We start from the raw sequence: 12492 nt of genomic DNA, 5'->3' as shown, positions 1-12492 counted from the left end.
GAAAGCACCATGCTGCTCTCCAGAGGGCGTCTGTGGGAACCAAGGGGACAGGACTGGCTTCATGTGTCAGCCTTTGCCTCTCCTTTGACACAGAAGCAAGGCCAGGCCAGGCCAGGCCAGGCTTGCGCAGGAGGGGACAGCTGGGACCCAAGCGCCAACCAGTAGATATTGTCTCTGCTCCTAAAAGAAATAGAAGTATGTCCCTGCCATGTGGCATGAAAGAAAGAAAGAACAAAAGAAAGAAAGAAAGTTAGCAATTCAGAGAGAAAGAACATCTCATTAAATTAGCTGAAGAGGTTTCTGTTCTATTTCATTGTTTCACCTAAAATCACATGGGCTGTCAGTGTTTTTTCTTAATCGGAATTCATCTAATATCCCATTCAATACCTTATATACAATGGTCTTTACTTGATGGTCAATAACCCACAAGATTTTTACCTTCCCAAACTCTACTGCAGCCAGTATTGTTCATCATTGCTATTGAAACTGCCAGTGAACAAAAGCAGAAGTTGGGCTCACCATGAAAAGTAGCCAGGGATCATCAGGCAACCACGGAAATAATTACTTAAAAGACTTTTTGAAAAAAAAAAAAAAAGACTTTTTGACACAGGACAATTTCTACTGGACACTGAACTAGAATGAGTTTCTCTGCCATGGAAATGTGTTCCTTATCAACTCTAGAAGAAATCATATTGAAATTTAAAAACCAGCAACAGCAGTTTCTTCGCTCTTTTCTCTTGTCCGTAGTCTTAGTCTGCTTCTTTACGTATGTCTATTTGGCTAAGGGATTTACTACGCTGCTCTCAGTTTCAATCCAGCATAATGGATTAATAAAGTCAATGATTCTTAGTAGGTTGGGTACCCACAAGAAAAATCCTTTACTGATTTCTTTTGCCTTTTTTTGTTTGAAATGAACTTTTTTCTGTAGTTAAAGATCCTAATCCAGTTCTGTTTTACTTTTCCTGCTTTTTGTTGTTTTATTTTTTTGTTAGTCACTCAGACCAATGTTTAGATTTAGGAATAAGAAATCTTGAGGGATTTATTTAAAAAGATGTACACTGCACTTATTTACACAGCCCATCTTTCAAGAAATGGAAACCAAAAGCAGTGTCATTTTAAACACGCCGTGCAAGTGGTTCTCTTTCTTTTCTCTGCCCCATCCTCCTGAATAGCCTATCGCTCTCCTGTCCCTGTTCCCTCCTGTCCTTTGCCTCCTCACAGTCATCAGTCTTGTCTTTTCAAGTATAATCCAAGTTTCTTTATCTTTGGTTTTCATTATAATGCTAGTTATTAAATATTTGTAAGTTTGACTGACTTTGTGAAGCATAATAGGTTTTTCCATGCCTCGTGGTGTTTAAGACATTTTTTCAAGTAAGAATATATTTTCTTACAGATAATACGACTATTGATTCAACACTTTTCAAATTTACAAGATAAAACAAGGCTTAGAATTGGATCATTTGGCCCTTTGCCTCTTCTTATCACCTCCCAGTTCAGATTGCTTGCATCTTTTAATGGCCAGCATGCTCTTGGACCTCCAGGAAGGCTCCACACATTCAACCTCAGCACGATCATCTTTGTGGTTTTAGCCTTCTTCTATTGCATGGAAGTACCGGGTTTGTCTATTCCTTTATAATAGGTGTCTATGGTTGTTTCCTTGTTTCTGATATTTTGGAAAATACAGCAATAAACACAGGTGTGCATATGTCTGTTCCTGTTGTATTCTTTATTTCTTTAGGGTTTATATAAAAATGAAGAGACTACTAGATTATAAGATATTCGTGTTTGCATTTGTCTAAGGAAGTGTTATACTGACTTCTATAGAGATTTTAAAATTGTACAGTCCACCAGCAATGTCTGAGCATTCCTATTTCTATTCTACTTTAACATTTATTATTTTGTCTTATTGAATTTTGATTAAAATGTATCAGGTGGTATTTCACTGTTGTTTTATTTTTCTCTTCTCCCTAGTGAATGTTAACATTTCTTCATATGATTGATGGACACCTGGATGCTGTCGTTAATGAATTGTTTATTTTGTCCAGTGCGTATTTTTTATTGCGTTATTTGTATTTTTCTTGTTAAATATTGTAGTTGCTTAAAGATTTTGTTGATTTGCCCTCAATCTGATGTCTTATTACTGAATGGTTTTCTCAATCTGTGCGTTCTTTGTAAATTCTTTGATGAAGTCTTTCGATGTGCATACATGTATTTTGAGTAGGTCTCAGTTCTTTACATTTCTTCCATACTATGGATATTTCATTATGTTCACAGTGTCTTTGTGTCTTGTGTTAGTGCCCTTTAGTGTGTCCCTAATTTTTCATTGTTACTCTTTAGGTTCTAGGGTTTCTGTTTAGGTCTCTGATTTATGGTGAGTTCATTTTTGTACATGGTGTGCATTATCTTCCTCTTCATTAAAAAAAAATCATTTTGCAGGTGTGTGATAGTTAGCCTGAGTGGAACCATCTTGTGGCAGTCTCCATTTTGTGTCAAGCTATGGAAATTCCCGAGGTTAAGGTCAAGCAAACATTTGCCAGAAAATAGCAGCTGCAGTATAAGGCCACACCATCTATCTTGAAGGAAAAAAAAGTTTTAAAATGTCAAGGCTAACTGCAAAGTCTACTTCTGTTCTTGCTTGCTTCCTCACACAGCTGAAAAGCCCCCATTGTTTACCCCACCCTATAAAAACGCAAGTCTGTGAGCGATCAAGACCAGCCATTCTCCCTCTCTTTGGGGGGGAGGGGGAGGGTGGTCACTGTGCAGGTTCTTTTTTCTGTTGTGGGGTCCTGGTTTACAACTGCCAGCACCAGCACCATGAAAACCAAAGTCTAGGGCAGGCTTAAGCTCTAATTTCAGATTTCTGGACACTGAGGTAATTCAGTCAGAGAAGGCATCATCTGTCCCAGACTGACCAGTAGGGTGCAGTGCCCACCACCCCCATTAGCCAGTCAAGGAGATACACACAAAACTGCTTGCCAACCACCACTGGACAATGCTGGCGCCAGAAGTTTTCTCCAATAAATTTAAAGAATAGCAACTCTGGACTGCTCCTTGCCCCTGGCCCTATAAAAGCCTGGAGAACAAAAAGTTCGGGACTGATTCCCTTTTGGACGCTGGGTCCCCGCTGTGCTGGGCAGTGGAGGGAGGGAAGCCCTAGCTCAAGCTAGTGAATAAACTCCTTTTGCCACTTTTGCATCTCAACTGGTCGTCATTCTTCTGTGTGCCCAAGGTGAGCTCACGTTCCCTTCCCAAAATCCAACACTGTCCCCCTTTAATAAACTGTTTTGCTTCTTCTCAGAGACAGTTGTTCTTGTCCAGTTCATGTACAAGTGAAGATCCAACATAACTTGGATCTCTGAGAGAAAAGGCTATCTCTGCCCCCACTTACTCTGTCTTAAACCTTTATCAAAGATTAGGTGTCTATAGGTATTTGATTGTATTTCTGAGTTTCAGTTCTAATCCATTGGTCTTCATATGAATATTTGTACCAGTACCAGACTCTTTTGTTTACCATGGCTATATAATATGTTTAATGTCTGGGTGTTAAAGACCTCCTACTTTGTTTTAACTTATTAACAGTGTTTAATTTATACCGTGTTTGTTTTCTTTCCATATAAGCCCTTATTGATTTAAGAGGCTTACATTTATTCCCTTAGGCGAGTATGGCAAAAAAAATTGCATTGCACATTTGGTGAGACTGCTAAGTGGAATGATGTCTGGAGGGTTTTGACAGAAATGCAGATGGCAGTCACAACGAACAGTGTTTTGCCTGACTAGTTAATCTAAGAATCCAACAGGGATTGCTTTAAGGGTTATATCTTAGTCCAGGTAGACTAGAGAAACAAATTCATAGACACACATACCTGTATAAGAAAGAGCTTTATATACAAAAGCAATTGAATATTGAGAAAACATACCAGCCCAGTCAAGATCAGGTCTGTAAGTCAGATTTGAGCCCCTATGTCTGATACCAATCTGTAAAGTCCTCTTCAGATTCATCCACCAAATGCAATGACACCGAATGCAGAAAGATCACAGGCCAGTAGTTGGAAAGTCTTGTCGATCTAGTCACTAGATTCTAGTGGCAATGGAAGCATCTTGGCACTGGCAGGGGTCTCCATATGGCTCCTTCAGCTCAAGGACTCTAGCGTAGTTCCATTTGTCTTGTCTGCAGGAATGTCTGGCAGGGAGTGAGTGTGTGTCCCACCTCCAGTGAGCTATTTATCTCCTTAGTGCCTCTAAATGAGGTCATCTAGCTGTTATCTGATTGACAGGCTACACTCCACCCCTTCATTTTTAAGTCTCAAATTGACAACAGATTTTGTAACTACCATAGGCTATTTCCAAGAGACAACTCCAGTAGAACTCTGAGATTGAAGGGCATCTATGCCTGAGACCTATGTTACTTCAGACCTCAGGAATAAAGCATTATCACTTTAAAAATAAAGAAACTGGATTTTGAGAAGAAGTCTTTCTTCTAACCACAATCCCATGTAAATAATGCTTATACAGGATCAGAATCTGAGGTGGGTTTTCTGTTTGTTTGTTTGTTTTATTTTTTAATAGCTATTGTTCTTGAACTTAAGATCCACACACATAATTTTCAATACATATGAATTTCTTTTATGTCTCTATTGTTCAACCTAGCAAGGACTAAACAATATATGGCTGCACCTTAAAAGTTAAAAATTAATTTTATAGCAATAAAGAATCTATGTCCTCTTCAGTTTTTCCTTTCCTTTATTTTTTGAGATTCAGAGCAATGTTGCTATCCAATGGGTAAATAATGTAAAGGGTTTTTCACGGTGTCACATTTCTCTCTATTTAAAAAAAATTATCTTTATTTTTATTGGTATTTACTCATTTTTATATACTTTAAATACTTCTTTATGATTTTTTGTATGTAGATCACAATAGTTCAAATAAAAACATATTCTGTGTAGTTGCACTAACCATCTTATTAAGCCAAATCAGTAAAAGTTATCCAGTGCTCTCCTCCCTCCCCCACTTTATGTGGTCCTTTTGTGTGTGTGTGTGTGTGTGTGTGTCTCTTCCTCCAAAATTTTCTCTCCCTTTCTTCTTACTGTCCCTACCACATTCCAGCACCCTTGTAGTCCTTGAAATCCTATCTTTTCCTATGAAAACTGCATTTTCTTCATTTCTTATAATTATTTCATAAAATAGTTAACTTTGTGAGATTGATTAACATTCTTAATCATAATATTCTCTTGCTACGTCCATGTCTTAAAATTACTAACAGATTCGTGATGTTTTAAGTGATATTCCATAACATTCCATTGTATACATACAGAAGTTTGTTTTTCCATGCCTCTAGGGTCAGTTTTTGACTGTCCCCATTGTTTTGCTATTATAGAAATGTCCACAATAAACAAAATTTTGCATGTGTCTTTTGATTTTTTGTTCTTTAGTTTTTTTTGTTTTATTTCAAACAAAATATTCTCCATAACTTTCTTTGGCTTTAAAAAGAACTGTGAATTTCTGGTTGCAAGGAAACCATGGGAAGTGCCAAAGTGATTGAAGAGTCAACTTTTCATGTTGTGGAGACCCCATTTCACAAACATCACATGAGGTCTCGAAGGCAAGGCTGTGTGACACTTGTCTACACCATAGGTGAGCGATGCAGTCTCTTGAATGCTCATTGTAGTCTTATCGTCTTGTAACTCTGCTCCTTCTTTTTTATTTCTGTCTGTCTGGGTCAGCCTATTGATATGTTTTTCTCATGGTCCCAATTGTCAGACTTGAGATGAAAGTATATTTAATGAATTAAGTGACCAACAAAACTCCCTTCACTGATCCCTCTGAGTACAACTGTGGTAGTAGAATACATTCAAAATATACGTCACCAGACTTTGTGAAGGCAGGCTGTCTTGGATGTTGCTTGAAAGTCTCAGCCTTGACTTTGTAGACCATCACTTTGTAGACCACAACCAGTAATGTAGTAGGGACAGAAAATGGATTGAGAACAGCGGCAAGTGAACCCATCATTGAACAAATGAAAATTAGGAAATCAAGGAAAAGGAGCACACCATTAAGAATTAGTTTTCCAGTGATGTGCAGTTACATAATCTGTCAACTTCCAAAAGGGTAGAGTCTCCTCATTCAATTAGGTTGTAGCTTAATGACCTCTTTTGGAGGTGCAAAGGAGATAAATAGCTCCACGGAGGCAAGATAAATTGACTCCCTTTAAGACATTCCTGATGACAAGCCACTAGCAGCTACACTGATGCAGCCAGAGCCCTGGAACAGAATGTGCCACCTGGAAAGTCAATTAGCAGTCCCTTTCAATCAACTGGTTGGAAATGCTCAGATGTGCCCATTTGCATCGACACCTGCAGGTCAATTTTACTTTAAGACACTGACATTTGAGGTGTGTCTGGCATGTGCAGGTGTGTGTGCGCCTGTTGGTGTGTGTGTGTGTGTGTGTGTGTGTGTGTGTGTGTGCATGCGTGTACCCCAAATTATGTGGCAAAAAGCAGGTAAGTATCTATACCTATATTTCTCCAGGGGTTACCAGACCATCAACCCTGAAGGATTAGACTCCATTGTTTATCTCTAGGGGGATGCTGAGGCATGCCTGCCTATCTTAATGGCCTTGTTTACCATCTTCCTGAATTAGAAGACTAGCTCCACTAATTAAGCTTAAAATCAATTTGTACTGCAAGTAGGGGACTGCTACATTTTTAAATTCCATAAACTAAATCTGATATGGTTATACTTCTCATATTTTAACTAACAGCAGGCTAATCCTTTCACTCTCCCCCCACCCTCATCAGTTTTCCCTTAACCATTTCAAGCCCATTAAGGTACTATCTTCTTGCAGTCCATGGGACTTTCAGCATTCTTTGCCAATACCATAAGTTAAATGAATTGATTCTTCTTTGGTCTTCCTTACTCAATATCCAACTTGCACATGTATATGATGGGGCTGAAAAAAGGTGCACCTCTGTCCTCAAAGTGACCTCTTTCCTCTTCAGTACTTTAAAGAGGTCTTGTACAGCAGATATGCCCAGTGCAAACATGTGTCCAAATAAGATGAAATCCTTGACAACTTCAATATTTCCCCTATTTATGATATTATCTCTTGGTCCAGTAATCAGAGTTTTGTTTTCTTTACATGGTGATGGAATCCATGCTGAATATTTCCATCCTTTCCAGCATGCAAATTGTGTCATGTATAGATTGACAGATGTTAAAAAGCCTTCCTCCTAGAAAATGAAAAGGAAAAAGCCAAGTTCTTCTTCAGAAACTCCAGCTTCTTGGATGATTTGCTCAGCATATCGATTGAATAAGTATGATGAAAGGATACAATTCTGATGTACACCATTTCTAGTTCTGAACCACAAAATATTCTCTTCTTTTTAAATGAGAGCCTCTTGGTCCATGTACAAATTCTACATGAGCACAACTACATGTTCTGAAATTTAAATTCATCTCAATGCTATGTTCCTGTGTTAGGCCAGGTTGTCTAGAGAAACAAATCCAGGGACACTCATATGTGTATAAGGAAGAGTTTTATATCAAGAAGTACCATTACACCAAGAAGGCATCACACCCCAGTCTAACTCAAGGTCACAAGTCTGATGCAGGGCAGGGTCCTCTGTACACTCACAGAGCTGCAGGTTGATGCTGTATAAAGGTGAAGCGGGATACGGAAGCTAACAGGCCAGTGGATGCAGAATCACATGGATCCAAGGTCAGTCGTAGTGTGGGAGGGCACCAATAGCTCTGAGGCTCAGGCAGCCCACATGGGAACGGCCCTGAAGAAAGACAGAGTTCTATCAAGCAGAAATATGGAGTGGCAGATAGAAGGAAATACCAATATTCTCCAATTATTAGAAGGCCACACCCCCAAGGAGGCATCATGAAGCTGTGACCTGATTGGCAGGTTGGATTTCCCCACTACATGGTCATACATCTTCAAGTTACCATAAATCCACCTGCCACAGGTCCACACAGTTAAATGTTTTTGCATAGTCAATGAACACAAGTAAACACATTTCTGGTAGCTTTCAGGCAAGACCCATCTGATGTCAGCAATGACATCTCATGTCACATTCTCTTCTGAATCCAGATTGCACTTCTGGAGTCTTCCTGTTGAAGTACTGCTACAAGCATTATTGAATCATCTTCTGAAAAAATTTATGTGCATGTGGTTTTAATTCTATTGGTTGATAATTTCTACAGTTTTATTACCAGGCAGCTATGTTTTGAATTTCTTACATAGAGAATTGAGTGATTCCTGTGCTTCATCAGCTGGTTGATACATTTCAGCTGGTATTCTGTCAACTCCTGGAGCCTTGTTTTTTGTTAATACCTTCAGTACCTTTGGAACTTCTTCCTTCACTACCACCAGTTTTAGATCATATGCTACCTCTTGCTTTGTGTATCCCTCCCATCCTCTTTTGATACTTCTTGCATCATTTGAATTATGGTTTGGCGAAGTGTAGGGAGCTGCGTGTCTCCCCACCCTGGATTTTAGCCATGAATCTACTCTCGCCATACAAACTGCCCAGAGGTTTTTCGGCCCTTTATTCCTTTCCCACCAGAGGGTGGCTGCCCTGACCCTTGCTAGGATTGGTGATCTTTCACTAGCAGCTGCTATACTCATTGGTCAATACATGTCTGCTGGCATCTCCCCCCAGGCTCACCAGGAATGCTTCATTAGCATACTTACCTGTTTGATCAGTTGCCCGCCATTCCTTCCTTGTTTGAAGATGCATGACTATTGGCTACCTCAGATGTACCCTATTTTACATGTGATGTAATGGTGCCAGCCCTCGCTGGCTATTTAAACCTCTGCTCTCAACTCAATAAATGAGGCTTGATCAGATTCCTGTCTTGCCTTCATTTCTCACGCCCTTGCCCATCTTCATTCCCAGTCCCTCTTTCAGGTCCACGTTCTTGATGTCCTGCGGGACAGGACAGCGAAGAATATTGAAAGAACCATGGACTTCAAGAAGAACTCACAAATCTGTCTCAGAAGAAGTACATCCAGAATGCTCCTGAGAAGTGAGCACGGTGAGATGTTGTCTCATGTACCTTGAATATGTTTTCAGGAGAAACCAGTCCCTGGAAAAGGATATCATGCTTGGGAAAGTAGAAGGGCAGTGAAAAATAGGAAGACCCTTGTGAGAGATCGAATCATTGACTGCAGCAATGAGCACAAGCAGAAAAACTACTGTGAGATGGAGCAGGAATTGGCAGTTTTTCATTCTGTTGTACCTGGCTTCTCTGTGAGCTGGAACCTAATTGAGGGCAACTATCCACAACAACAACACACTATTATTCATCCCCCTCTCTTCAAGGCTTTCCTGTTTCTATTCCTCCACATTTTCCTAAATATGTTCTTGAGTGTGTCCTGTCCTTTTGATCTTACTTATATAGTTATTTAGTCTATCAACAGGGTGAGTTCCATTCTGTACTGTGGGAAACTAAGACTGAGAGAAGTAGGACTATATTCCCTAACTTATAACAGAGGGAATCTAGAAAGCTAGTATTCCACAATAGGAAAGCCACCACTTTGGTATGTTAGAGATAAAGTCCAAGTTCATTATCCTGCTTTAAATATCATTCCCACAGATTCTCCCCTAATAGCTATGCTGTCTTAAAGTGAGCACATGGTTGATTCTATCTCTCTATAGAAGCAAACATTCTCCTTGTCTCCTCCCGCCACAGCACCCATCCCCCCCCCCCATGCCTTCTTCCAATGCAGGTATTAGGTTTATTCACCTGTGAACACAGAGGCCTTACTGTGGTTATCACCCACCTTGCAATGTATGTAACTACTGAATATGCACATCTTATGGCTACCTAGAAATATCCCATGACAGTAAAGATTGACTCTCTCCTCCTCCCTCTCTCTGCACAGACCTGGCTGCTGAGATCATGGCCATCCCAGAGGTGAGCATGCTACTATAAAATGTGTCTGACTCCTTTATTTTATTTTCTCCTATGTTCTATGACTTTAGTATGATCTTTATATATTATAGCCGTACAATTTCACCTATGAACCCCGTGGTTGTTACACACTTGTTTACGCTACGACTGGACTTGAAAGGTGACCATTGTCTTGAAGGTCTCTTAGGTGATTGAGTTTTGGTCCACATTTTCCTCCCACTCTGTCTAGGATCTTCTAATGGGATTCCCTTTGGAGCACTTGGTAGTGGTAACTTGGCATATCTGATTCTGATCAATCACTAACATTAAGTTAGCAATTCAATGGAAAGTAGGCTGCATAACTGAGGGATCCTTTTGGACTCTACTTGTGTGCTATTGCTGGTAGAGCTACAATGATAGATAAGGGGCCCTGTTTGTGTAGTGGTTATGAGTTGGGCTGCTAACTGTAAGACTAGCACTTTGAATCCACCATTCACGCCACAGAGAAAGATGGAGCTTTTTACTTCAGCAAAAATTTAGTCTTGGAAACTCACAGGGGAGATTCTAACCTGTCCTATAGAGTCACTATGAGCCCATATTAACTCCATGGCCGTGACTTGTTTATTTTTGTGGGTTTTTTGTTTTGTTTTGTTTTGTTTGGACAATTCATGATTTAACCATGGGGACAGAAAATGTCACATGAAAGCAGGTGTAGTAGTTACATAATTTCATATTCACTTAATAAATAAGTCTAGGCATGGAGTTTAGCCTGTCAATCAGGTCACAGCTCCATGATGTCTCCTGGTGGGTTTGACCTTCTCATGAGAAATCTGGGAACTTCCATTCTTTCTTCCTGGAGGTGGGCCACCCTCTCTCTCTGCTTCCCCTTCCCACTATTCGGAGAGCTAGAGGAGCCATGTGGAAACCTGCGCCAACACTAAGAAATTCTACTGCCATTGGATACACAAGAATTTTCAGCCACCGACCTGTGATCTTTCTGCATTCAGCATCATTGCATGTGCTGCATGAGTCTTAAGAGGAATGTATGGCCTAGTATTGGACTTATGAGCTAATATCAGACTTATGGACTTGATCTGGACTGGGGCTGTTTCCTTGATAGCCAATTACTCATTGGTAGAAGATTGAAGCTCTATGCTCCACATTATGAGTGTCCCTGGATTTGTTTCTCTAGCCTACCCAGTCAAACAGGGCAGGGATTTCAAGAGAAGTCCCCTTTTAGTTACAAAATCTAGCCTCTGTTTCCCAAGATTTAAGGAAGGATAAGGTGGCTCCATCAGAACTGGGAACATAAATCAGTTTAATTCAGTAAATATTTTATGATAAGTGACTTCTTTTTCAATTCCCGATAAAGTTAGGCAACAGAATTTTCTGTACAGTCTGTGTAATGATTGGACCAAATTGGGAAATGTAACAAAGTGTTGCAATTCTCATCTCTACCTTTTCAGCCAACAACTTTGGAATCTGACTAGAACTTCCATAAAGTAATTCTCTAGTATAACAGGCATAAAAGAAGCATAATCCTTATGGATGCAAATTAATAGGGAAATGCTTCACTTTGTTCTGTCCCATAAGCACTTGTTTCAGAGACCCAGCAGCCAAGAGTTACTTGGAGGAAGTAAATTTATATTCCAGATCTCTCAATATGGAAGAGTCTCGGCAAACATTCTGCCCATGCACTTCAAATCACTGGATTGACATAACCTCTGGTGAGTGATAAATTAAATTAGCAGAGTGTGGAAATCATGATAAGCATCATTGAACTGAACTGTCATGTTTAACTGCGCCAATAGCATTCAAGCAAAATAAAACAAGATAAAAGTACAAACTCCAACTCTAAGAATAGTCGAGTTTAATAACCATCCACCCGACCTCTTTCTCCCATTTTATTTTTAAATTTTGTTACACTGACATAATGGACCTAGACCATATAATGCCAGTTACTTCTCTTTTCCTAAAGGCAGTTATATACGTCAATACTTTGGGGTGCAGAATGGTTCTTCACCTCAAAGGTCATTAGGTTCTCTTCTTGCTTCAGGCCCACTAACACTGTGGCAGGGTTGGATGGCTGGGTGGTTCGCGTTAGTTAGGATGATGCCCCATCCGGGGAATCTGATCATAGGCTGACACACGTACATTGTGCCTGGTCTTGGCACAAGGGACTCCATTTTGAGTTCGGCGCCTCCACCTTAGCTCTCAGAACTCACCCCTCGCTGTCCTCCCCTCCCCTCGCTGAAAACCACAAGTTTTGAAAACCACAAGTTCTGAGAACCAAACACCCCCAGAGCCAGGACATTCTTTGAAGATATGGTCACTCCACCCTCCCTGACATATCGATAAGATTAACGATCTTCTCCCTTCTGAAGCGCCTGTGTGTACAGATCCTCCCCAGCTTTGATCCTTCCCAGCTGTGCCGGCCAGCAGTGGGCATAAAAAACGCTGCCAGGATTTTTCCCAGCGCGGTTTCAATAGCTCAATACCCTGAGTTGCTGAGCCCACCCGCAAGCTTCTCAATAAAGCCTGCTTCTAAAACTTTGCCAATTGGATCTTTGGTTCTGTTTCGCGCCCCAATAAACT

The 12492-nt window shown here is 40.3% G+C and overlaps 1 pseudogene; it reads right to left on the bottom strand.

The window, feature by feature from the left end:
• The window catches only part of LOC142424072 (uncharacterized), a 783158-nt pseudogene that overhangs the window by 27850 nt on the left and 742816 nt on the right, over window positions 1-12492 (bottom strand).

The sequence above is a fragment of the Tenrec ecaudatus genome, chromosome 13, assembly GCF_050624435.1.
Source record: "Tenrec ecaudatus isolate mTenEca1 chromosome 13, mTenEca1.hap1, whole genome shotgun sequence".
Classification (NCBI taxonomy): Eukaryota; Metazoa; Chordata; class Mammalia; order Afrosoricida; family Tenrecidae; genus Tenrec; species Tenrec ecaudatus.
This window is presented reverse-complemented; position numbering and strand designations above follow the sequence as displayed.